Source organism: Stegodyphus dumicola, chromosome 11 (genome assembly GCF_044657685.1).
Source record: "Stegodyphus dumicola isolate Sdum_Otavi_A_Nest chromosome 11, ASM4465768v1".
In the NCBI taxonomy this organism is placed as follows: domain Eukaryota; kingdom Metazoa; phylum Arthropoda; class Arachnida; order Araneae; family Eresidae; genus Stegodyphus; species Stegodyphus dumicola.
Genome location: NC_140778.1, coordinates 17553712 through 17581529, shown reverse-complemented (window position 1 = coordinate 17581529; position 27818 = coordinate 17553712). Strand labels below are relative to the sequence as shown.

Below are 27818 nucleotides of genomic sequence, written 5' to 3'. Positions count from 1 at the left end.
TAATGCCATCATCATCACATATATTGCTGAACACGTGGCAAGGACCAGCTACCGTGATCAAACTTACCAGACCACACTCTGCCAAAATCGAAATGGAAAACGGAAGTATTAGAGAACTCCATATAAATAAGTTAAGGCCTTATATTGCTCGTGTAGATCACGTTGGTATCATTTTTGACCAAGATGAAGAGTTTGGAGATATCCACTATGCACTAGCAGATCTTATGAATAAATCTGCTGATGATATCTGGACCCATTTACAAAATTTGAAAGGCGACTTAAAATATTACCAACGGGAAGAACTATTTAAAGTACTAAAATCTTATGTAGATGTTTTCAGTAGCAAACCTGGTCAAGCCAATTTTTATGGTCTTGACATCAAGGTTACAGAAGAATGTAATCCAAAAAGATTGAGACCCTACCGTGTTTCTGTTTCACTTCAAGAGGAAGTCGATCGTCAAGTTAAAGAACTATTAGAATGGAATCTTATAGAACCCAGTGACAGTGACTGGGCACATCCTATAGTATGTGTTGCAAAAAAGAATGGCGGCGTCAGACTGTGTATAGACTTCTGGCTTTTAAATAGCTTCACAGTTCAGGACGCCTATCCGATGAAGATTGCTAAAGATTTACTATTCGAAATAGGGAAAGCCAAATTCATAACAGTTCTCGACTTAACCAAGGGATATTGGCAAATTCCTATGAAAGTAGAAGCTAAACCCTACACAGCATTTATCACTCATTCCGGCCATTACCAATGGAAAGTTCTCCCTTTCGGTTTGAAAAATGCTGGAAGTACCTTCCAAAAATCGATGGATAAGGTGCTTGCAAACCATGAGAACTACTGCCGTTCATATATTGATGATGTGGCAATATTTTCTGAAACTTGGGATGGCCACCTCTATCACATCGACCAAGTGTTTCAGACACTGAAAAACGCAGGTCTAACCGCAAATCTAGAAAAATGTGATTTCGGAAAGAGTCACGTGAAGTTTCTAGGACACGTAATAGGTTCTGGCACTCACTCTCCAGATCCTGAGAAGGTAGAAGTCATCAGAAATCTGTCTAAGCCTACCACTAAAAAAGAAATCAGAAGTCTTTTAGGGCTAGCAAGCTACTATAGGGATTATATCCCAAATTTTTCTGAGATTGTTTTACCTCTAACAAACCTTACAGAGAAGAGTGTTCCAAATAATAATCCATGGGACTCTGAAAAAGAAGCAGCTTTCAACAAACTTAAAGAAGAGTTGATTAAAATGCCATCTTTGCATACTCCGGACATCAGCAAGCCCATTCAACTCTATACGGATGCATCTGCTTTCGCAATTGGAGCGTGTTTAGCTCAAAACGAAGAACATGGCAAAGAAATGCCCATAGCATTTTTCAGCAAGAAACTAACGCCCTGTCAACAACGATGGTCAACCATCGAGCGAGAAGCATTTTGTGTCATCGAGGCCTTGAAAAAATTTGACACATGGATTTTCGGTGCCAAAGTGCAGATTGTGTCTGATCACAATCCCTTCATCTACTTGACGCAAAGCGCCGCCCATGGTGCTAAACTGTCTCGTTGGGCCTTAGCGTTACAACGGTATAACATGATTGTGACATACCGCAAAGGAAGTTCACATGAGAATGCTGATGCTTTGTCAAGGTTAGCAGTTAACTCTCTCTCTCAATGAACTCTGAGCAGCATTGTCTCTACGGTGACGAATGTGCTTCTTGTGGGGGGACTTGTAAAGATCGTGACTTGTAAAGATCATGACTTGTAAAGATCATGACTTGTAAAGATCGTGACTCAAATTCGAACGTGAAATATAAATAATAGGATAAGGACTTGCGTTTTACGGTGTGGCAACAAGAAGGGATTCGGTATATCTTAGAAAATTTTGAATAAAAAAGTCTAATTTTTTGCAGATATGCTTAAAAATACACCTACTTTAAGGTGTCGGTAAAAATTTTATAGGTTATAATTAAAAAATTTTTCGAAAAATTTATAAAAATTCTTTAAAAATAGAAATTAAAAAAAAACACAAAAATGTGTAAATTTTATTTGGAAAGAACCTAAATTTCGAAATGTGAAAGAAAAATAATAAAAGTTTAATAAAAAAAAGAGATATTAATAAACATTTACCAAATTCAATTAACATTGAGGAGCTAAAATTTTGAGAGCTAATATTTTAAAAACTACTTGTTCGATTTTTACAAAACTTGGTATTCTGGGATAATTTGAGTCGTAGAATGGAAATATGGAAAAATATTGATATGTTATTTCAGAAAAAGTCCGATTTTGTGTCAAAATGCCTACGTTAGAATAGTGCTATGTATAAATCTAATATATTCCTAAGTCGCGCTTTCGAGACATGAAAAACACTGTTTGAATTTTCTCACTCGGCCCAGTAGAACGGGAGATATAGCACAGTCCCCCCCCCCCTTTTTTTTTTTTTTTTTTTTTTTTTTTTTTTTTTTTTTTTCAGCAGTGTACATCTAGCTTGATAACACATCAGCACTGTTTTTTCACCATCTCAAAATAAATTATGAAGATTTGTGCTTTTGAAACTAGTTGAATTTTAACAGAAATACACGTTCATATGAAAACGTTGAAGCTCTTTTAAAGGGCCAGTTTCATACCTTTGTGCAAATGTAATTCTACCGCATATAGCAGTACTTCCCTGTTAGCTGAATTACTTTCACACTGAGTCTTCCGATGAGAATTTTCCTAATTAAATACCAAAGCATGAATGATTATAAATTTCAAAGCACCTACTATCTTAACGTCTTAACGATCGTTTCACTCAAAATCAAATATTCGAGAAGTGAGCAGAAAGGCAAAATAGGCAATAGCTAAACATGGGAACACTGAATGTGAATAGCACTTTATTGTTGGTCTGCTGCGTTTTACCAGCTAAGATAGTACTTGCCAGAAACCGAAGATTATCCAACTGTGGGCATTGTGGTAAGAAGTCCTTTACTGAGTTCTCCAGCCGAGTGAACGTGAATGCGATTAAGAGGGGAATGCTTGAGAACCTATTGTAATAATTTTGTGGAAACATTTATTTGGAAGAACGCTTATAAAAGTATAAAGAAATATTACAATGAGAGAGAAAATATAAATTATTATCAGGTTTTAGTCAAATTATCTGTATATAAAAACGTCGAAATGGTAATATGAGGAGTATTTTATTCATTTGTGAAAGCATTTTATTTACTTGCATACCAACGAGTCCTGACGAAAATTCTGCATAGATTTATTACCTAATTATTGGCACTTGCCTGATTAGATCTTATTTGTGTAATCAGAAAATAATCAAACATCGGAGAATCACTCGCCAATCAGTCATGAACACGGACATTCTAAATCATATTTCTGAATTACTCTCCTGAAAGCGTTTACGGTGCAAAGAAAACTTAAGAAACAATTTAAACACAGAACAAAGCAGCAAAAGTATGAGAAGTATATGCTACTATATAGCCACCACTCTGCCAGTAAAAGGTGAAGTAGTTTGATTAAATAAACAAGTTAAATAAAGATTTGGATTTTTGCTTTTATTTCTGCGTAGCGGACCATGGAGAGGCTCGTGGAAATTTACACAAATCAGATTAAAGAATCGGATAAAATCAGAGACAAAAATGAGGGAAAATTATCAGATATTGAAAACACATTTTACAATTTTCTGCTTAGCTCACTTGAGATTGTAAATGCTTTGAAAGAACAAAATAACAGTGTCATTGATAAAACACCTACACCTAACATCGCTAAAAACTTAGATGAAAACAGTAGGGCCAGAAGTCCTATAACACTTCACGATGAACCAATCAACAGTACTGAGGAAAAAGCACTCGATCAAGACACAAGTTCAGATGAGGAACCTATTAAACGCCGCAGAGGCGACCAGACCGTGAGAACAAAGATTCACAAACCCATTGCTAAAAAAGTGAAACTCAGTACGCACACACAAATAATCTCCCCGATCATTACAGCTAATCAAGCTAGTAATAGCATGAATGATCAAACGCCGAGTAATAGTGTGCAAACACAGGTTGAACATAATCAAGATAACGAAACTGATAATAATCTGGATACTAACGTCAACGAAACAGAAAATCAGGATAACATACATAATCAGACGATAACAAATAATGACCGCACTGAAAGTAATACACAAATTTCAGAGACTAATACGCAAAGAAAACTCCCACCACTTATTCTTAAGGAAAATGTCATGACTTGGGGAAATATCAAGAAAATATTTCACACCAAAAAATTCTCATTTATCGGACAAAATCTGAGGAATGATGGCATAAAGGTCATTGCTGGAGATGCTGAAAGTTATAGGGGCATGGTTAAAGTGCTCAAAGAGCTCAAAGTTGAGCATCACTCCTACATACTGCCTCAAGATAAAAATTTAAAAGTGGTCATAAATGGACTTACTACTCCTTCTGATATAGAGGAAATTAAAACTGAACTAGAGGAATTGAACTACAAAATTATCGAAATTAAACAAATGTCACGACGACGAGGGGGGGAAGTCATTCCACTCCCATTATTTCTTGTTACCTTACCAAAAACTGACGATTCGAAGCGAATCTATAATGAATACAAACTCTGCGACATGAAAATCAAAGTAGTGGAGTATAGAGGCAGACAGGGGCCCATACAGTGTTTTCGCTGTCAGGGCTTCAGTCATACCCAAGCCGGATGCAATTATGCACCGAAATGTGTCCGATGCGGCGGAGGCCATTCAATTAAAGAATGCCCTGACAGAAAAAGCCTTGATAAGCCCCTAGTCTGTGCGAACTGCGGGGGACCTCACACATCCAGTTTTAAGGGTTGTGAAAAGTATCCCAGGAACAATAATAGCACAAATAACACTGTCAAAAACAAAACATTCTCAAACCGTATCATAGAAGGAAAAAGTTATGCACAAGCCATATCATCAGGACTGTATTCAGAAACTATCAATGAAGCAAAAACAGTTTTTGCTAATCTAGCTGAGCTAGTAAAAATCATTAAAGGCGCTGGCTTTTTACAATTAACTCAACAAACAAATCAGACTATTCAAACCAATCCAGAAACTGCCAAAACACAGACTTTAGATCATGGGTCAATACAGAAATAGTTGGGCCCCTATTCAGTTCATGACCTGGAACGCACATAGCGTCCAGAACAAAATTACGGAGCTTCATAACTTTTTACTTGTGTATGATATTGACGTTGCACTCATCACAGAAACGTTTGCGACTCCCTGCTACAATTTGAACATCGCAAACTATAGATGTTATAGATGTGACAGACTAAGCCATAGAGGCGGTGGGGCCGCGATTTTTGTGAAAAACACCCTGCAATCTTGCCTTATCAGCGCAGATCGTCATAATGGATATGAAGCAGTTACTGCCTCAGTTTTACTCCCATTTTATGGAGTTGTCTATTTTATTGCAATTTATAATCCACCGAACAATGTATTGGATATCGACAAATTAGCTGAACTTCTCCCAAATAATAAACAAATCATCCTGGCTGGAGATCTGAATTCAAAACATACTGAATGGGGCTGCCGAAGAACCAACAATAATGGCGAAATCCTAATCGAGTTTATCAATAACTATCCTATCTATTTCTATGCACCTTCAGTTTATACGTACCTCCCAGAAAACCCTAGAAGAGGAGATATTTTAGACATTGTGCTCACAAATACTGACATTCCAATGTACTTGGATGTTAAAGTTGAACTAACCTCCGATCACGTGCCGGTTATCGCTATTTTGGGCACTAACAAATGCGAAGAAAACAAATTTAAAAACATCACTGATTGGCAGCATTATCACGCACAACTGTTAGAAAACCCTCCTACCCAAGCAGCACGTCTCCAAAAATATACGTATAATTTTGGTGAAATAAGGGTATGGTATTTTTTGCACGTTACTTTTACGAAATTTATACGAATGAAAAAGGCTGAAGTTACTGTTAACTCTTGATCGTTATTTTCCACACGTTATTTTTACGAAAATTATACGAATCCGAATGTACTGATAAAACTACCGCCATGATGGTATATTTTATTCGTCACTTTTACGCATATTATACGAATCCGAATGTTCTGAAAGAAACTACTGCCTTTATGGTATATTTCATTCGTCACTTTTACGGATATTATACGAAGTCTAAAAAGATTGAAAATGAAGTTTATTAATTCAAAATATTTAGTGTATTTCTGGCATTTCACTTTGTTTTCCTTGTCCACGAACATGAAAAAAGGGGCAGTCATATATGAGGCTAAAATTTTTCTATAAATTTTAACATGTGAGATAAATCTTTACGTGCATTTTTGCAAAAAATTATATTTTCTTAATTTAAACATCTTCAAAATAACTTATTTATTTTCTTATATCAAATTTGTTATTTTTATTCATATCAACACTTATATTAATTTACACAATTTAATTTCTTTTATGAAAATCCTATTACCCATTTAACTGGAATAAGCTGTATATTAAATTTGTGTACTTACTGAGTTTGGTACAATACTCTCCTTATTTTATTTAGCAAATGTGGGCAATTGAATTGGAATAAGACTAGCAAATCTTTCATGTCGAGGAATATAATAATAAATACAGCAGAAGATGCTCGAAAACGTTTAACTTCTTGAACAATAGTTTAATGTAGACCAAAGGATCATTAATTATAATCAAAGATATACTAATATTTTTATTTAATAATAATAATAATAACTCTACGAAATTGCAAGCTGAATCCTGATATTTTACATATATTTCAGTTCCTTTAATCTTTGTTATAAAAATCATATGAGGCTAATTTTTTTAAATTTTGTTTAATGTACGGAAAAAATGATATAGCGATTTTAATAATTTTTATATGAGGAAAAAATTAATAAATAATGTAAATAAATAATTATATTATATTTTATATTTTTCCTGAAACAGTTAAAGACATTCTTAATATGGAGATCTACAGAATAAGTACAAGGGTCCAGTTAAATGAACTCAAAATTTGCATAGTTAATTTTACGCTATAAAAATTAACCGGATTTACGATTATACACTGAGCATGCGCATATACAGACATTTCTATTTTTCGTAGAAAAATTTAATTATTACCTTAATGCAGAGATGCTGTGAATATAAATTTATATAATGCAAAAGTAAGTTTATTTCATATGCTAATTTAGAGGCTTTCTTAATATGTTTAATTATAAAGAAAAAAAAAGCGTTGCAATTCTTGTTCACTGACCAATGGCAAAGCAGACACTTTCTACTTCCGGTTGTGGCGGGATATTTGTGAAGTCAGCACTCAGCAATGGCGGTCGAAAAGAATGGTAAAGTCGCAAAGAATACTGTTTGTTCGTGGATTGGCGTTTGTGACAGAATCCATCGAAGTTACTAATTATTTGAAGAAAGTAAGTGAATATTTTATATTTTCAGTGTTTAATACTCGTACCTTTTTCACCTATATAAAATTTTATAAATAGCGTCTGTGTAGGAAATGTGATTTTCCATGTGTTCTTTTGTGTACGTGCCTAATGATTCATTTTCAGGATTTGGTACTGTTAAATTTTGCACTAGTCTGTTTCTTACTGTTTGTGTCACTCCTTTTTGTATGTGTCTCACCTTTTTATAGTTATATTATTTTTACTCAAACGTTTTAATATTTATCTTAAAGCATACTGTAATTAAGCAGGAAATAGCTTTTAATGGAAAAAAGAAAGGCAATATTAACATGACTAATTGTTCAGAAATCTGTTATGGAAATGTTATCTACCTTATGCCAAAAAATAAAGCATGTAACTTTCTTTTATTTATGAAATTCAAAATTTTTTATTTGCTTAGTGTTTTCCCTAAAAATAATTTAATTTCTTATTTTTGAATTTAGTTTTATAAATTTGCTTTAATATATAATCTTTAACTCAAAGATATTGTGCTATTAAAAAAGGAAACTTTATGCCATAGAAACACAGGTACTTTGTTCCAAATCTGTGTTCATTTTTTTTATATATATACTGAATTTTTATGCACTAGTAATTACTGAAATATATCCTTTCATGAATAATAAGTAAGTCCTTTCATGAATGCATTTCTTTTTTGTTTGTTTGATTTTGTTGTTTTAAAAGATCTGCCATAGTTAAAGAAAGAAAATAAAGTAAGAATGCTTTACTTTCAGTTTTGAATAAATTTATTACTATTTACTGCAGCTTCAAATTTCTCTAAACATAATTTTCGAAGTCAAAACTTGATAGTTATGTTGATTATTAGACTTGCATGAAAAAATTTATTGAAAAATTGGTATTTGATCTAAAATACCTTAAATTATTTGAATGATATTTTACAAAATCATGTATTTTGATATAACTAGATAGTTAAAAAAATTTAAATTGTAAATGTGCAGAAATGCTTATATAAAACCAAGAAATTGTTTATATTTTTGTTGCTTTTTCCCTTGTAAATTAATTATCTATATATATTACAGTCTGGGGAGTCAGCACCCTGCTGAATTGTAGTAAACGAGACGTCCAATCTACTAGACCATCAAAGATGCAGATTTGGATTTTCTAGTTCATAGTTATTGAAATCGTAATGGTATGTTTGTTTAAATTAGTACTGTTTATGAATGTGATAAAAATAAATTCTGATAAGATAAGAAATTATTTATTTTCTATTAATTATGAACTGTAAATAATGTAACAAATTTTCTTCATAGTATATTTACTAAACATTTTTTTTTTTTTTTTTTTTTTTTTTTTTTTTTTATAAAAGGGAGGTAGTCTTATTTATACAATTCTTGCAGAGATACCAAGAAATAAAACATTTCAGGAATTTTCACTCAGTATATCTTGATGTGTGAAATCGTGTTGTTCAATGCCATATTACTTTTTCACAGGAAAGTAATTTTATTGATCTAACATCTGCATAAATCAAACTTTTTTAAGAATGATTACAGTTTCTAAGCTAACTTAAAATTTTCAGATTTAGAAAATGTATGTTTAATGTAGCATTAGTTTTCCATGGAATAGAAAAGGTTTTCAAAATGTTCAGTTATTAGAGGGAAATAATATAAATGAGATAGTCCTGATACAGTTTCAGCTGGAAATGAAACTGAATTTTCGGATAGTGAAGATTTCATTTAAGAATTCTGATAAAACTTATTAAAATAATTCCTCTGCATTTAAAAATTCTAATAAAACTGATTAATGTAAATCCTCTGCATTTAAGAATTCTAATAAAACTGATTAATGTAAATCCTCTGCATTTAAGAATTCTAATGAAACTGAATAATGTAAATCCTGTGATTCATGTAGGTATTCTTCTGTTATCAGGAGATTCAGAAATGTGTGTTTATGTGCATGCATTTTTAAATGTAGGTGCTCGTGTGTGCATGTGTATATTCTTTATGTATGTATGTGTATATGCGCATACATGCATATACACATGCTTACATATCTACAGTGGAACCCCGAGATACGAGTTTAATTCGTTCCAGCATTCAACTGGTATAGCGAATTTCTCGTATCTAGAAACAAGCTTCCCCATTGAAAATAATGGAAATTCAGTTAACCTGTTCCACACCCCAAAAAATATCAATTTTTATATCATCATTATTTTAATATCAAGTCAATTTTTCCTAATAAATAACACTGGTAAATAATATAACAATAGTTTAACTTTGTTACCAACATTTTAACTCATTCTCATTAATCCACACCAACAACAGCTTCTCAACATATAGGAGTACTTTTATGGTGCTTGGAAGCAACGATAATTCCTTTGGCTACATCAGGTTTCTTAATTTCTTCCTGCTTCTTCAGAATAGTATAGATTTTCGATATTGAAAGGCCGCAAGTCTTCGCCAATTCCGTCACCATGCTTATGTTTATCTACGATTTCTTTCTTGATATCGACGGCCATCTTATTTTTCTTTGCAGCATTATCTGAGGCAACAATTTTCTTGCGAGGCATCTTGAAATAATTATTTTCACGTTAAATGTCAAAACAATTAACTTGCAAGTGCACAAACACGTATATAAAAGAACACTGAGTGATTTGACGAGGGGATTCCCCGAGTTGAGCCGGATAGGGAAATGGCGCCACCCGTACCAACAGCCTGGCTCATTGCTCGTTACTCGAATTAATCTCATATTTTGCTCATACTTTCCTCGTATCTCGAGGTTTCATTGTACATTTCTGAATCCCATCCTAATAACGGAGGAGTACCTTTGCCAGTATTGCAACAGAGCTAGAATGAATTATTGTGTTAAATATGTGGAAATTGCATGCTTAAAGTACTGTTATTTTCTAAAAATATTATGTATGTCTATTTTTTACAAGAAGAAAAAATAGCTAAAAGCTGTTAATTTACTCGGATTTATTAGTCCAAAGGGGCTTTGTCCCTAAAGAACTATTGTTTTTGTTTTGCATTGGTTCACTATAAATATCTGTTTCACTTTTCAAACTGTTCCTACCAAATGTTAGAGTCCCTAGTGTGGGATTAATACTCTCTATCTTAGTGCCCTCTATAACCTGTATAACCTACAAGGATTGCCAGTTTAGGCGAGATATATAGGTAGTCATCATAATACGTACCTTATTTTTTATTATTTTTAAATTAAATTGAAAGTAATAAACTAGTTTTCAAGAATGGAGTTAAACTAGATTTGCATTCAACTCTGGTTTATTGTATTAATGATGTTTTGCTGTAACAAATATTAATTTTTTGTTTAAGTATAATAATTTAAAATGTTTTTTCTAGAGAATGAAGTACTGTCACTAAGGTAAAGGTGCTAACTTGCAAGGTAATTTTCTATTCTACATTAACTCAATCTTTATGTCCTGTTACAGATATATTGGCAGAAATAATGAAAACCTGACATTCAAAAAGAAAAATAATAATGTTGAATGTAGTATATTAGATGGTTAACTGAGGTTTGGCAACTCATTAATAATCTTACACATATTGAGTACGAATAACTTTGACTATTACCGGTATTTTCAATAGTATAAAATTAGGCAAGAAAGCAGTTTTAGCTTAGCACCGATTTTAAATACAACTCTCTTACCAATATTGGTTTGACAAAGGTAAAATATAATTGAATTTAATAAGTTGGAAATACTGTCTGTCTTTCCATGAGTTAAAAAATAATTTCAAATAAAATTTCTTTTTTTCAGTTTTTCATGTTATTTGTTTAATGTTATTGTAATCTGATTTATCATATTTAGTCACATATTCCATCCCTCTTTGCACTATAGTATATAATTCAAAGGACTTATCAGTTTCAGCAATATTTTTTTTTTACCAGTATACATTTTTACCATAACTCTGTTTCTAAATCATATCCTGAAAAATTAAGGAGTAAAGTACACAAAGAAGGAAAATATGCAAGTAAATAATGGCATTTAGTGTTGTTTATGTGTCTAATATTTGTACTAGATTGTAAAAGTTATATAATTCTATTAGCTTTTTTAAATTATTCTTTTTGAAATTCAGGTGCTTCTTTGCACCCAAATGGTTAAAGCCCTAGTGTGACTTTGGTACTTTGATCTAACTTCTATTCCTAATAAATAATCCAGCTGCATACAGTTTACTCAATTTCTGCTATGTGTAAGGTAAACAATAATAGCTTTTTTTAAATATATCTTTTACAACTATTCCATCAGGTAGATTTCTTTCATATTTTGCCTTAATTGAGTCATCCTGCTAATTAAGAATTTATTAAAGTTAATATGTTAAGTTTTTGTGTGTATAATTCATTTTAAGTATGTGCAAGCAAATGCATACATTAACAGTTATGTAGAATTATGTTTTGGGTATCAAATTCAGAAAATTTGGGGCTGTTTTTAGAAGATTTATTAATGATTTATACTATATTAATATTGGTAAAAAAATTCTGTGGCTTTTATATGAGAGTATATATTTTAAAATAGCTGCATGATATGGTAGAGGTAAAAAGCTTCATGTGGATCATAAATTAATATTATGTGGCAATTTTTCATTTATTTAATAAAGAAAATATTCAAGCCACAATTAAAATTTTTTCACTGGATTATTTGCATACAAAGTTTGCAGCAAATATTTCCTGCAACAGAAGTGACAATTTTTATTTTGCCAAGACAGGAAATTTAGTTAGTGAAAGCAGTAACCCTATTTTGAGATGTTAAACAGGAAGGCAAATTTTTGAATTTAAATTGATTTTTGAAGGAAGACTTATTTAGTCTTGCTATCATTCTACGTGGCTCTTAACTTTTTTATGGTATTTATAATTTTATTGTTATTCAGCATTCTGTTTGCTTAGAATACACATGAATGTAGAATTGAAATATTTTATATTGCAAACTGAGATGCCATTGTTATCATAATTAAAGATTTTTGCTCTGATTTTGGAGGAATTTACTGATAATACTTTTGATTGTGTATTGGTTTCTGGTTTATTGAAATGTGTAAAATAGCCTGTTAATGCATATATGTATGTTAATGACATGTATATGTTTATGAAGTATTCTGTTATATGTATACAGTGTTGTGATTAGTTTTCTGCTTACTCTTTATTTAAGAAAAAGTTATCTGTAAGAAAGTAAATATTCTTTACTATATGTAGGAGTAAAATTGAAAAGGCTAATGCAATATAATTAATACAAAATTAAGTTTTTTCTCATGTACTTAAATACAAACATAGCCATTAAAGACTTACTTAACCTTGCAGTTCTAAACAAATCTTTTTTCACTTGTATTAAAAGTATTTTTCACTTGAAATTATAGGCATTGTGTAAGGTATATAATTGAAGCTTACTGTGTGATAGTGTGAAATTAAATTTTTAAATATGAAATACTCAGTGCATTTTATATGCATCTTTTAATACTTCAACTATATTTAAAAAGTGAAAACCTCTGAAGTGTGAAATTATTACAAATTTTTCTTTTTCTTGTTTAGGAGCTGTTCTCAAAACATTGGGTGACAAAGAATTCACTTTTACAAAAATCGAGCAGGATATTAAAGACAGCGAACTATAGAACAAATATGGCGAAGCTGCATGAAGTCTATGTTGAATTTTATTATTGAAAAAAATATGCTCTTCAGATTTCATGTTAGTTTTTATTGTTTAACAGTAATTGCAGTTTTTGAATACTTGTAAAATAAACCTAATTCTTAAATTAATTTCATGTGTATTTCTTTTGCAAGTATTACAGTTCATAATACTTCAAACAACTTGAAATTTTATACTTGTTAATTTATGTGGGATATGTTCATAATAATTTTATAATTTAAATAACTCATTGTCATCATATGAGCATAATCTAAAATGCACAGCGTTTGACAACAAATTAATAAAAAATTAGCCAACTTCTAATTGCTTTCTTTTGTCCAGTTGCCTCTTTTTAAATCATTTAATACCATAAAGCTATTTGATGAAAAAAATAATTGATATGTCCACATCAACATGCACATTTATAATGATGTTATAGAAAAAGTCACATGAGATAAATATTAAAAAATTCAATATTCCTAAACAAATTAACTTTTTAAAATTTTATCTGGTATATAAGATAAAATAAAGAACATATTTAGGTAATTTTGAATTTGCATAATTTTATGAACTTATTTATGAAATTAACAGTTACCTTGTAAAAGGGAACTTTTTAAAAATACCTCAATAAAGCATTTCTTTTGTAGAGGTGAACTTTTAGTACTGATCTAATATATTTATAAGATTTTAAACTGAAAAAGACAACAATAATAGATTACAATACATTGCAAGATTGACTGATAAATGTAAAATTTTTACATATCATAATTATGTGTGTAATTAAAACAGAAGCTACTCGATTAACTTGCATGCAAATTAATATTTTCTTTAACATGTTTGGGATAAACTGAATTTTAATAAATAAATATGTATATATTTGTGTATTATCTGAAGATATGAATGAAATATTTGTGACATTAAACATTCATCTTCAAGGAAAATAACAAAGTCAGCTTGGTAAACTATTGGAAAAGGTAAGTTTTATACAATTTCCTGGTCTATATTTAACAATTTTAAAATTTAGCACACTCATTCAAATAATCTAAACGTATGATGTTTTCTTTTGTGCTACATTCGTTTACTGAATTTGTTAATTAACTATATTGTACTTTAGATAGAAATTAACGTAGATATTCCTTGTATTTTACGGTATAAAAACTTATATATTTGATAATAATTGACCTAAATCTTCCCTATGTTTTCTTTGCATATACGAATGACTTTGGTAAAAATTTAGTCCGATGTCTTCTCCTCTTCACTGTGTAAAGTGCACATTTTTGGTAAAAAATTTGCATAAATCTCCAATTACCTATTTACTGCATTTTTCGTAAAATGTGCTTATTTTAATCTCTTATTTTTTATATAAATCTATGCAAAAATGTTCTGCATATTATGATTAAAAGATAAAATTAATTTAATATCAAATTTTTACATATCCACCTTTTAGGTATGTACAGCAATATGGAATATATATAACTGGAAAATTTAAATGCAAAAAAATTAATTTCTATTCAAAAATTACATAACACTAAAAGGCTGAAAATCACTTAATATTTCATTTAAAAGTGACTACAATATATGCAGTAAATTTTGTAAACCTGAGTTCTATGTTTTAAATCAATTAATGCTATCGTTCATTTACATGGCATAAGAAAATGTCCTTCGGAAAAGCAAATAATTTATTTAAAGTGTTATTTAGTAAACAACTGTTTGCTACAGTTGTTTACTAAATTTAAATTTATGAAATGAATTTAGTAAACAAAAATGCAAATGAACGATAGCATTAATTGATTTAAAACACAGAATTGATGTTTACAAAATTTATTGCATATTTTGTAGTCACTTTGAAATGAAATATTAAAAGTAATTTTCAGCCTTTAAGTGTTACATAATTTTTTAATATAATTTTTTTTTTTTTTTTTTTTTTTTTTTTTTTTTTTTTGCATTTACTAGTGCATTTAAATTTTCCAGTTATATATATTCCATATTGCTGTACATAACTAAAAGGCAGATATGTAAGAATTTGATATAAAAATTATTTTACCTTTTAATCATAGCATACAGAAAGTTTTTGCATAGATTTATATAAAAAATATGAGATTAAAATAAGTACATTTTATGAAAAATGCAGTGAAAAGGTAATTGGAGATTTATGCAAATTTTTTACCAAAAAATGTGCATTTATACACAGTAAAGTGGAGAATACATCGGATTAAATTTTTACCAGTCATTCGCATATGCAAAGAAAACGTAGGGAAGATTTAGGTCAATTACTATCAAATATATACATTTTTGTACCGTAAATTACCGGAAATATATACGTTAATTTCTATCAAATATATACGTTTTTGTACCGTAAAATACGGGGAATATCTACCTTAAATTTTACCTAATATATACGTTTATATACAGTAAAAAATCGGGGAAATTTACGTAAATTTTTACTAAATATATACGCATACGTGAAGCAAAAAATTGAGATTTACGTATATGCGATAAATAAACGTAAATTTTTACTAAAAATATACGTAAATCCCTGAAATTTACGTATATTATACGTAAAAGTAGCGAATGAACAGTAGTCTCTCGCGTAAATATACCTAAATTTTACGTAAAAGTTACGTATAGTATAACGTAAAAATATACGTAAATATTTAGTAATTGCCACTGGACACTTTTTATGATATTTTTACGTTCAACTTGAACGTTTTTTTATACGAAAGGCCATTCGTAAATTGCACGTATTTTTCTCGTGCAATTTACGAATGCATGCTGCCTGGGTATTATTAACTCATTATCAAAAGAGGATATTGCATTATCAAAAGAGATTATCTCTCGCATTATCAAAAGAGGATATTGATAATGCGATCGAAATTCTCAACAATAGTATCCTCAGTGCGTACAACACTGCTACCAAAAAAATTCCTATTGATAAAGACAATTTCCGTTTACCCAGAGAAATTAGAGATATGATTAAGCAGAGAAACCGTCTGAGAAAAAGGTGGCATATCTCTTGGAATCCAGGGGTTAAGAAAGAACTTAACAGACTTAATAATATAATCAGTTGCAAGATTCGGAAACATCGGGATGAGGTCTGGAATAATAAAATTGAGAGTTTTAATGAATCTGGAAATGACTTCTGGTCTTTTGCAAAAAATCTTAGGCGCAAGCCCCCTTGCAATAAACCAATTTATTGTAATAACAGAATTGCACTCACTTATAAGGAAAAAGCCGCCATTATGGCAGAGCACTTAAAACAACAATTTGTACCGAATCAAGATCCCTGTGACCCTCTTTTCTCATCTCACACTCAACAATTTATCAAAGACTGGCTCGAAGGACCAGGGGCCAAAAATCGCACTGAATATACATCTCCGACAGAGGTTAGAAACATTATCAGAAACCTGAAAAACAGGAAAGCACCTGGCTATGATGAAATTACGAATGTTGCAATTAAAAATATGCCACTTAATACTGTCACACGTTATGTCAGCATTCTCAATGCCTGCCTGGAAAATAACTACTTTCCCGAAAAATGGAAAAGGGCCAAAGTCATCTTCTAGAAAGCCAGGAAAAGATGCCACCAAGCCGAAAGGATACCGTCCGATAAGTCTACTCCCAGGACTTGGTAAGATTTTTGAACGGGTCATTTATAAAAGAATTGAACCGCATATGGATAAGCTCCCAATGGAACAATTTGGCTTCCGTAAAAATCTCTCAACGACAAAACAACTTGTTCGTCTGTGTGAATTCATTGGATTCGCTTTATTTAGACATCAAAGTGTCGCCTTACTCATGCTAGACGTGGCGAAAGCTTTCGACCGCGTCTGGCATGAGGGGCTCATATTCAAGCTCATCACACTTGATTTCAGTAGAGACCTCATCTTACTTATCAACTCTTTCATACGTAACCGCAAATTCTTTGTAAACTTTGGATATGAACACTCTGAGACCAAATATCTGAAAGCCGGGGTAGCTCAAGGATCTATTCTTGGCCCAATTTTGTATCTCTTTTATGTTTATGATTTACCCAATAGTGCCGATCTCAATACGTACCTCAGATGTTATGCAGATGACACCGCCCTTGCCGTGAAGTCACATAATCAAGATCATGCACTGATTAAACTTCAAGAAAAAATTCCAGCCGTTGAAGAATGGTGCGCTAAATGGAGAATTGCGATTAACGGACAAAAATCCCAATTGATAATCATCGGTAAGAAACATTCCAGAATCCCTTTGGACAGAAAAATTAATATCTTTAATGAAGAAGTGCCACTTGTTAAAAAGGCTACTTATCTTGGTATAGTTTTGAATCACAGATTTACCTGGAAAGATCATATTCACAGTATTAAATGGAAAACCTCCTATACTATCAAAAATCTCCTCCCTCTAATAGGTAAAAACTTTAGACTTGATCTTAAAAGGAAACGACACATCTATACTGCAATTATCAGACCAATTTTCTGTTACGCATCACCTGCCTGGGCGACCTACACTCAAAGTGACATGAAAAAACTCCAAATTACGCAAAACAAACTTCTCAGAAAAATTACTAATGCGCACTTTTATGTTTCAAATGAGACCTTACATAGAGACCTACGTATAGACAGAGTTGAAGAGTTCCTTCATAAAATGAATAGAAAATTCTTTGAAAAAGCAAAAAATTGTCCTCATATGAAACACTTCAAAGTATTTGATTACCAGATTTTTGCAGAAGACGCACGTATTCGACCGCTTGCGGCCTTCACCGCTCGAGATTCGAACTTCCCTACATAACTTTATCACGAGTGCAACGTCGCTGTATATATGTATATAGACTTTTGCCGTATTTTATTTTATACTCTTTTCTTATTATTTGTATGTATTTTATTATTCTAATAAATTGTATTTGTTTCAGCTTATTTGTATAACCTTATTATGACATGTACCTATCATGAACAACAGAACAAGTCTGATTTTCACCCTGTCTTTGCCTCTCCTGGTTCTGAGCTTCGTCTGTGTGTTTAAATGGACTTGTGATGTCATGCTGTCACCCCCTCTTCGCACTACTGACGACTCCTTTCAATTGTCATTGCTTTCTACCGTCATGCGCCCTTCGGGCCTAAGTATCATGAGCCGGAAACATTGCGTAAAAGCAGCAATATGCCGGCAATATCGATAATGATGATGATGATAGGCTTACAAATTGAATTTCTCAAAAAGTAGCTAAATTTTTATAGCGGTTGAGGAGAAAACTGGTAAGCAATAATTTTTTTTCTATAATCAGTAATTTAATATTCTCGCCGTCCCAAATTAGTAGCTACATTTACAAACACATTATGATGTCGCATGGAGGCAACTCCTACAAAATAACCCATCTCTCTAAGAAAAAACTTCGTCGTTCAACTCTTTTTCCGCGGAACTTGGCATGTAATCCCGGAACTATATCACGAGAAAGGAATTCCTTAAATACCAATTACAATTGTTTTATTTGCGATTAAGATTATCTCAACTTGCCATTTTTATTCTCAATTTTTACTTTCCACAACTGTAGCGCGGTCCATGGTATTTACAGCTTTCGCACGCTGTTAAGCCACGGCCCATTTCGTAAGGACTCTTATCCCTGGCATATCGCAAGCATTATGTTTATGTGATTATCCCAAAGCCTCGAGGGCTGGCTGCCTAAAGGGAGGGATAGGATTTTTCGTCGATGTTTTTCTAAGGGAAACTGGTTCGTATACACAGTAAAGATCATTTCCAGGTTTCACTTTATGAACGAGATATCGCACAGTTGGTAGGACGTTTCCCGGCAGCTTAAAAATTAGGCCCGGAGGCCACTTGACGTTAATGTGTAGGTGAGCATGCATCACCGAAGAGTAGCAGTGAGGGGTAGAAGGGGGGCCGCAGATCATTACAGGCCAGGTAAGATATAAATGTTCTCTATCAAATTAGCCCACCAGCGCTCGAGCGGCAAAGTCGCTGAACACTGGTATTTCAGTCCGAGGTTCGAATCCACGAACGAGCTGGCTGTATGGGCGTTTTCGTGGTTTTCCCCATGTGCAAAGTGTATAAGAGCCAGTTTCCCTTAGAAAGTCCTCCACGAAGGCATCCCTCCCTTTAGGCAGATAGGCTAGTGTGCTTTGCCATAATTTAATAAACTAAACCAAACCAAAATCGTCTATCAAATTAAATAACACGTGTGTAAGATATATAAATATTTACAGCAGTATATACAGATAATAAAGAATACACTTACAAAGCGGGACATTTTGGCACTCGTAGATAGAAACCGATACATAAAACTTGAGTTAGGTGCACCTAATGCCCAAATGTTCAGGTTATGCAACTAACCTCTTAAAATGTTCGTAACAGTATAGGCTATGATCAAAAAGTGCCTACAGGACATTAGGGAACGTAAAATGCAGTGAAAGCAAAATATATTGGGGGTACCCAGGTTTCAGCTTCTGGGCGTGATAAGACCACTGAATTCACAATTCATTCACAATCATTAGCAGGGGTGTCAACTCATATAAAATACCCAGAGAGACCTTTCTCGACATGGTTACGCGGAGTAATAAACTCTGGGCAGATATATAGCGAAATGCGACAGGATTCGTCGATCGCGCAAGTGAAAAAAGTCCAGAAGCAAAGCGGATTTTTTTTACTGTCTTTTAGCAGGCTACGCAAAACAAAATCTTCCCGCCCCGCTATTTGCCGACGTTAACTGATAGAGCTTTCCGGTGAAGCTTTTGGAATGTTCATAATTCAGCATAATAATCTTCTTTCAAAAATATTTAAATCTTACCCACGCTCTAAAATAAACTTCAGAATTAAGTTTTTAATAGCTTTTGCAGTGAACAGCGAAATGAAGATAAAGTTTAAGCACAGAACCAATCTGTCGAGTAAAAAAAAAAAAAAAAAAAAAAAAAAATCTGAAATGTTTCAGATTTTAAATTACGTCCAAAGGGGCGTTTTTTAACATTTTGTGTGTTACCTTTCTTTATTAAATATCATGTTCCTCGCACTTAAACCATAAGATCCAGTGCAACAGCAATATCGCAAAATAGTTTTAAAACGAGCATATCTTTAGAATTTCCGATACAGACTCACGCGCTGGAGATAAAAATGTTTTTTCTGCACAACGTTGCCATTGCTCGCTTTGAAATCCTTGAGTTTGTTAATCAAAAATTCGTCAAAGTTTTAAAAAATAGGAAATCGATCCTAAAACAAATTTCAAATTTCAAATTTGGTCTTCCACATGCTCATATTCGTTGGAGGATTACGTTATTCAAAATTCGATGACTCTATGTACCGTTGTTTTATCACAATACGAGAAATATACATACATTCATGCATTTTTTTCATTATTTAATTTCTTCAAATATAATGCAGGACTCTAACATTTTGTGGCAACAGTTTGAAAAGTGAACCGACATTTATGAGTCCGACGCAAAATGCCAAAACGAAACTAATAGTCCTTCGGGATTCAAATCCCTTTGGACTAAAAACACAATTTATTCAAAAGCAACCGCTCTGCCTAAAACAAGCGATATAACATTCAGATAATAAAACGCAATTACATGATAGCGCTTGCAATTTTAATATATACATACCGCTAGAGTATAAGAAAAACTGGTAACAAAATCGTTATAATTTTTTTTCATAATAATTATAATCTCTAACTGCAAATATAATTTTAAAAATCCATGGCAAAATCGAATCGAAACCTGTTTCCATTTCATATGTGCTTCATGAAGAAAATTGAAACTTGAGGAACGAAATTTTCCTAAGTATTTGATAGTTCAATCTGTTAAAGGTGCAAACATTTGTTGAAACGTTAGTAAAGTGTTATGACAGATTTTGTTAAAAAGCCATCAGAGATAAATCCTAATATTTATCGACAGAAATGAACGAGAATACCATACATTTGTTTAGAAACAGAAACGAAGTATTGAAATTTGCGTGATCAAGTTTCAATTTTAATTTTTTTTATTATTCTATACAAGTGTTATATAATCTATGTGTCACAAGTGGATACGCAAAACTGGGCGTAAAATGATTGATCTGCATTTTCTTACTAGATATTGTTTTCTTAAATTAAATTTGTTTTAATCTACATGTCCGTCGTTAATGTGTGCATTGATTTAATTCCGGAAGATTCCTGATTCTTCAGACTATCAGTATACAAGCAGTAGTAAAAAAGAACGTAATTATGGAAATAAAATATTCTACAACGACTCATAAATAATCAAATCCCTAACTACAAATCTCCGAATTAGTTTAATATGATAGTTTGCAGATTTTCAGAGGCGTTACTCATGTTAGGTTTTAATGATATCAAAATAATCTAAAATTGGACTCAAAATCCTTTAATTCCTAAAATTGTTATATATCTTTGCCATAATAATTAGTATCATAATAATGCGAATTAACGGAACGGAAAATGTATTCGCCGGCTGAGAGAGACTGCTAGGACGACTTATAGGTTCACAACACTACCTTATAAGATTAGCGTTTATTGCGCACAATGAAATATTAATTTTTATAGTGTTTTAGTCTAATATATCGTGGACCCTACAATGTTGTATTATCAACTCGGAAAATATAATAATTTTGTTAATCTAACACAGCGTAAACCGCGCAGGAACAAACAATGTTCGTTTGAGATAGTTAAACCTTCTTACAAAGCTGAACTATCTGTGAAGTAGTACTTTAACGGCTAACGTTCAAAATTACCTTAACCTGTTGAAGAATTTCTGCCCTTAACAGTTATGTAACTGGACTCAGAAAACAAGGTTTATGGAAATACAAATAAAAGTTTATGAAGCCACTCTTTTGGGTTATAACATAAAATATAATACAGATCTTGAACATTGATTTGTTGTAATTAAAATATCTGCATTTTCTACTAATTTCGGTTGTCTGAATCAGATTAAGCCCACGAAATTCATTGTGGCAAGGAGTCAAGTTTGCGACTTTTAGCATACATGTATATTACAGGTACTAAATACAGTTACCCTTGTGCATAGACCCGTTGAATTGGGCCTTAGCATATAGGTAACACTTTGATTTTTTCAGTTCCATCGCCAATTTTAAAGAAGAACAACTCAAGGCGATTTGTCCGATGGTCTCCCATTCCTCTTGCTCTGCCTTCAACCTCTCGCGAGAATACTTGGCTGGCTGCATGCATAGTATGACCCATACTGCAAAGACACTACTCATTTACAAACATCTGTGCCTTCATCGGGATTCGCATTCGTTCCCTTCGATACGCCAGTCAGCAAATATAATGATGATCATTGTCCCGTTTGAGTGGCAGAGAAATAGGATGACCAATTCGAGTCTTTTTTCTCTGGTAGTTCAAGAGATATAACGGAGTTTCGGCAAATTAAGGGACAGAGTGAACTTTCAGAAGCCCGAAACCTGTTAATAATACGTGTAATGTGGGGGATCTGTGACAAGCGTTTAGTCTAATATGACTAAATAGTCATTTTACTTGATTGGTCTACGGAATAATTGGTAATGCACATGTTGATGGTTACATTAATATTTCTTGTTCTGGTGACGTGAACTGCTTCAGTCTTTTCGACATAAATTTTTATTTTTCATTTGATGAGCGAGGATTCCAGTGTATGTATATGTTCTTGTAGCGACTAACGCATTTGTGCCAGGATCGCAGCATTGTGAGTGTTAGGTAAATGTGGGATATCGTTGACTACATGTGACAAAAGGACAGAGCAGAAAAGCAAACCTTTTGGATATTCTTGGATATTCCCGCAAGGATATTCTTGAGTACAGAATGCGTGTTTTTAGAGGGAACGATAAATTATTAGTCATAATGATAGGAATTAATTATGTTAATATTGTAATCTGCTAATCCCAGAATAATTACTTTGTAGGTAAGACCCTGCATGCACAAACTGTCAAAGGCTTTCGATATATAGAGAAATCGAGATCCAGTAGTTTCGAGATTTTGAAGTTTTTATGTAAGAAATTCCGTCAACCTCTAAAGATGGAGGTTCGTGGGAGGTTTGTTGCCTTCCAAACCCATGCTGCTGAATAATGATGCTGCTGTTGTCATCTATGAAGCTGTCAACACGATCTAGTGTAACTGCTTCAGCAATTTTGCTGAGCGTGGATTACAGTTAGTATTACAGTTATTAACCAACCTGGCACTAACACTAGCCGAGTCTGGGAGGCTAGCAATGGTGTTTGCAGTTTGTGCAGCAGCCTGTATTTTGGCCATTTCCGCGTGAGAGATGCACGGTTTAATAAAGCTAGTGTTTTTTTTTACTTTTGCTGGGTTAATTTTAGGGGAACAAACACGCGCACGATGAAAAGCAACTTGAAGTTTCCGGAAGTTACCGCACTTGGATTCTTCAATGCTTCCCTTTTGTGGGCATTCTTTTGTGTGGAGGAGGGCATTTCCCACACCGTTGCTGAAAGTAACAATTGTCCGAGAAATGGAGTCATCGTTAGCACTTGGTCACTGAGGCACTTGGTTATCGGATACTCAATTTTCCACAGATGCGAACAAATGTATGTGATCACACAGTCCACAAATTTGTACCGAGTTAATATTTTTAATTATTTGAACCATAAATGCGCGTGCTAAGCTTTGTCTTCGTTTCGTTCACTTGGTTGAGCTTGCCGGGATATCGTCTAAACCTTACGATGCATCTGTATTAACGATACACTGGACAGAAGGGTACATAATTTAACAAAGCCAATACGGGTATCCTAACGGAAAGGTTTTCATTCATCAGTTTCCCCACAAACGTAACATCACTACTCTCTGCCAGCGTTTTCAAAAATTTATCATGTGATAGACTGGTAGGGTAAACTAAGATGCAAGGAATATAAGGGGGCGGGCTGTTGTTCGGTTGTTGCTGCATAATCTGAAACAGTGGGATTGCATTATTACTATGATAAACAATTTCATCATTCAAACCATGAAATTAGTTATTATTTTCAATAGACTTAACCATAGTATCTATTTTAAGCTGTTTATCAGTTTGTGTTTCATTAGAACGGATTAGAACGAATTCAGGAATTATTCATTAGAACGAATTCAGGAATTCATTAGAACGTTTTAATGAATTCAGGAATTCATTAGAACGAAGATTTACCACAAGAGCTAAAGAGAAACTGAAACAGCTGCTATTCCGAATTAGACCAACTGAAAGACTTTTAGAGCAATGTCTGTAGAGCAAAGTAGAGCAATGTCTGTAGTGCAAGTTAAATTACACGTACCTCTGAGTTAGTGGACTTCTCAGCGTAATTCCTAGAGAAGCTTAACTGTAGCCTCCGCAGCTCTATTGTCGTCGGCAAGAGAAAGTCTCTCGACTTGTAAATCAAATTTTTATATTCGCTGTATCATATATTCATGTCTATTTTATTCAATTTCTTGAACATTATCGACCACTCCGTTAACAGTCGAGTTGCTGAGTTTAGTTTCCTTAGTGACTCCATGCGGTTGTCTGGATTGCCATCAGGTGGGAACGCTTCAGCACCGATACTCATTTCAGCAACCTACTAGCACGGAGACTGAGGACTTAATCTATGTTACATGAAATGCAACAGACGCTTTGCGTCAAAACACAAAAAGGATATCAAACATATTCGCACGAGACTCAAAGTTAAAACAACAAAAAAGAGATCTTGTTTTTTTCAGTCGGAAGTAGTAATCCGTATTACCTTGTATACAGTAACTAAGCCAGACTTGCAAAGATTAGTATAAAAGTATTAAATATGAACGTTTATCGAACAGAAAATTTTACTTTGGAAGTTTGGGGTGATACTGGGGCACAGCAGGTAATTTTAGCCTGCTCTTGCAAATTCCTTTTCTAATCTCTTTATACTTTACCGCCATTTTTTGAGTGAAGAGCGTTTCCTATTTAAAATAAAGCGGCTATGAAGAATTGCAATTATGTTCCCTGCAGGGAACTGTGTGTTCCAGGAAGTAAGGTTTTCTTGCAATAGATGTTAAGATTTGGTAGCGGCGGCCGTTAGATGGCGCTCCAAGCGTTCAAGCTCTGCAGTTATCCATGGCTTAATTTATACATAAAGACGAAGCTTTCGCAAGAACTAATGGAGAAAACTACATAATCAAACGATCAGAAATGCAATTTTGTAAAACCTACGGGCTGATTCTGACTTTGAAACTAGTAAATTACACCATACAGGTTGTTCTTCAAATGTACTGGGAAAGTTATGGGATACTAAAAAAAAACGAAAATTATATTGAATTTGACGTTAAATTATTAAACTTTAATTAATATTCTATAAGCGTACAATAATACGAAATGCAGAAAGAATATTGGACCCAGTGTGTTTCTTTTTCCTTTTACTGCCAGTCTGAAACTAATTATTCAAGAATTGTGCAAACGAGGAATTCATTAGAACGAAGATTTACCACAAGAGCTAAAGAGAAACTGAAACAGCTGCTATTCCGAATTAGACCAACTGAAAGACTTTTCATTTGAAAGGAAATGCTTTCAATGAATGTTGAGATAACTGGAGATACATTGCATTTACACATATTTTCAGTGCCAAGTCTAAAGCTTACGCTGAAGAAGTGTATCTCAGATTTCAAGAAGCAAAGAACATTTGCACTAATTTTGTGATGGCTGAAAGCCGACTTTCTCCGAAGAAATTCTTTAATTCTACCGAAATTAGAATTAATGAATGAAGTGATATCAGGTGGAAGTTATGTATACCTAGAAGATGTGTCCAAGGTGAGCAATATTTTCTTTGATCAGGTTCTTCCATTACATTCTAATGGATAAAAGGTAAGACTAGAGATATAATATTATTTGTGACCAACAGGAAAACTGACATAAAAATCTAAACCGATCCTCAAAATTGAAATCATTGTAAGGAAACGGGAAAACCAGTAGATGTACTCACGAAACAGAAAAGTTTCAAAATTAATAAAAGATACTAAGTGGTTGCAAAGCACTCGATGGCTAATTTTACCAGATTGTTGACGACCTGAAAGTAATTTAAGTTAAGTTAATTTAGAAGACTTGAAAACTGAATAGAAAACTACCAAGCAATTTTCATGTAATATCACGTCAATAGTAGAACCATTTCTCGATGTTGATATATATACTTAATTGTCAAGATTGTATCGAATTACAACCGACATAAAAAGCTTTATGCATAAGAGACAAAAATTGGGAAGAAGAAAGAGTTTGCCCGAACAACTTGACAGCTGTCAGAAGTTAAAATATGACGAACAGCAAACTAAAGAAACAATTTAAACACACAACGAAGCAATCGAATGTGAAAACACTACGCAATTTACTTCAAAGCCACCGTTCTGCCTAAAATAGGCAACGCAGTTTCATTTAAAAACATTCGCATTGTTCGAATTCTTTTGTGTATTTTCGCAAAATTGAAATTTATATACCGCAAGAGTATACGAAAAAACTGGTAAGTGGCAAATTCGGTATAATATTATTTGCAATCATTAAAATCTCAAACTGTAAACATAATTTTAAAAATCCATTGCATCATCGAATCGAAACCTGTTTCTATGCACATGAATTTCATTAAGAAATCTGAAGAACGAATTTTCCTAAATATTTAATAGTCCAATCTGTATAAGCTGCATGCATTTGTTTTAGTAAAGTATTATAACAGATTTTCTTAAAAATCTATCAGAGACAAATAATAATATTCATCGACAGTAGTGAACGAGAATACTATGCATTTGTTTAGAAAAAGAAACGGAGCATTTGTGAGATTTATTGAATATCCAAGTCTCAATTTTAACAGTTTTATATTATTATTCTCTACTAGTCTGGTATAATTTACGTGTCTCAACAGGGTACCGAAAATTGTGTGTGAAAACATTGATCTGCACTTTCTTACTAGATATTTTCTCCTTAAGTTTAAATTTTTTATATCAACATGTCTGTAGTCAATGTGTACATTGACTTAATTCCGGAAGTTTCCTGATTTTTCGAACATCAGTATACAAGCAGCAGTAAAAGTAAAATATTATTATGAAAATAAAATATTCTACAACGATTTTAATGCAAAGTCATAAATAATCAAATGCCTAACTTCAAATCTCTGAATTAATTTGTTATCACAGTTTGCAGATTTTCAGAGGCGTTACTCATGTTCGGGTTTAATAAGAATCCAAATAATATAAAATTGGACTCAACATTATTAAAATTCTGAAATTGTCACAAATTCTTGCCATAGTAAATAGTATCAAAATAATGCTAATTAAGTGACTGGAAATGTATTCGCTGGCTGCATAAGATTCATTGGACGGCATCTAAGTTCAGACCACTAGTTTATAGGATGAGTGTTTATTGCGAACAATGAAATTTTGGTTGTCCGTATCGGATCAAGCCTACGAAATTCATTGTGGCAACAAGTCAAGATTGCGCCTGTCGTTAGCATACAGTAACATCACAGGTAACTGAATACAGATACTTTGCACATAGACCAGCTACCTCGGGCGTTAGCATGCATGTAACTTTGGCAGCATTCAGTAGCCCTTCGATTGTTCCCAGTTTCGCTGCCTATTTTGAAGGGGAACACCGCAGGGAGGCGTGTCCGAGGGTCTCACAGCCCTTCGTATCCGTCCCCTTCGATACGGCCATGGAGGTAGGAAAGATCATGGAGGTCTTACTTCCTACCTCCATGGATACGGCAGTAAGCGTCGCTTCCGAGTCAAGTTTGAGTGGCACAGAAGTAGGATGACCAAGATGAGTTTGTTTTCTCTTGTACTTAAATTTCAAAAAAATTATTTAATACAAAATTTAATTCATAGTTAAACATCTGCTAGGTCT

At 33.0% G+C, this 27818-nt stretch overlaps 1 long non-coding RNA gene across 2 annotated transcripts; it reads left to right on the top strand.

Moving 5' to 3' along the window:
- Window positions 1-7261: 7261 nt before the first annotated feature.
- On the top strand, window positions 7262-13157 carry LOC146993815 (uncharacterized). Of its 2 annotated transcripts, XR_015043903.1 has the most exons (4): window positions 7262-7412; window positions 8480-8589; window positions 10757-10799; window positions 12933-13157. It is a non-coding gene; the product is annotated as an uncharacterized LOC146993815 (long non-coding RNA). The 2 variants fall into 2 exon arrangements; XR_015043904.1 differs by lacking the exon at window positions 10757-10799.
- Window positions 13158-27818: the final 14661 nt, after the last annotated feature.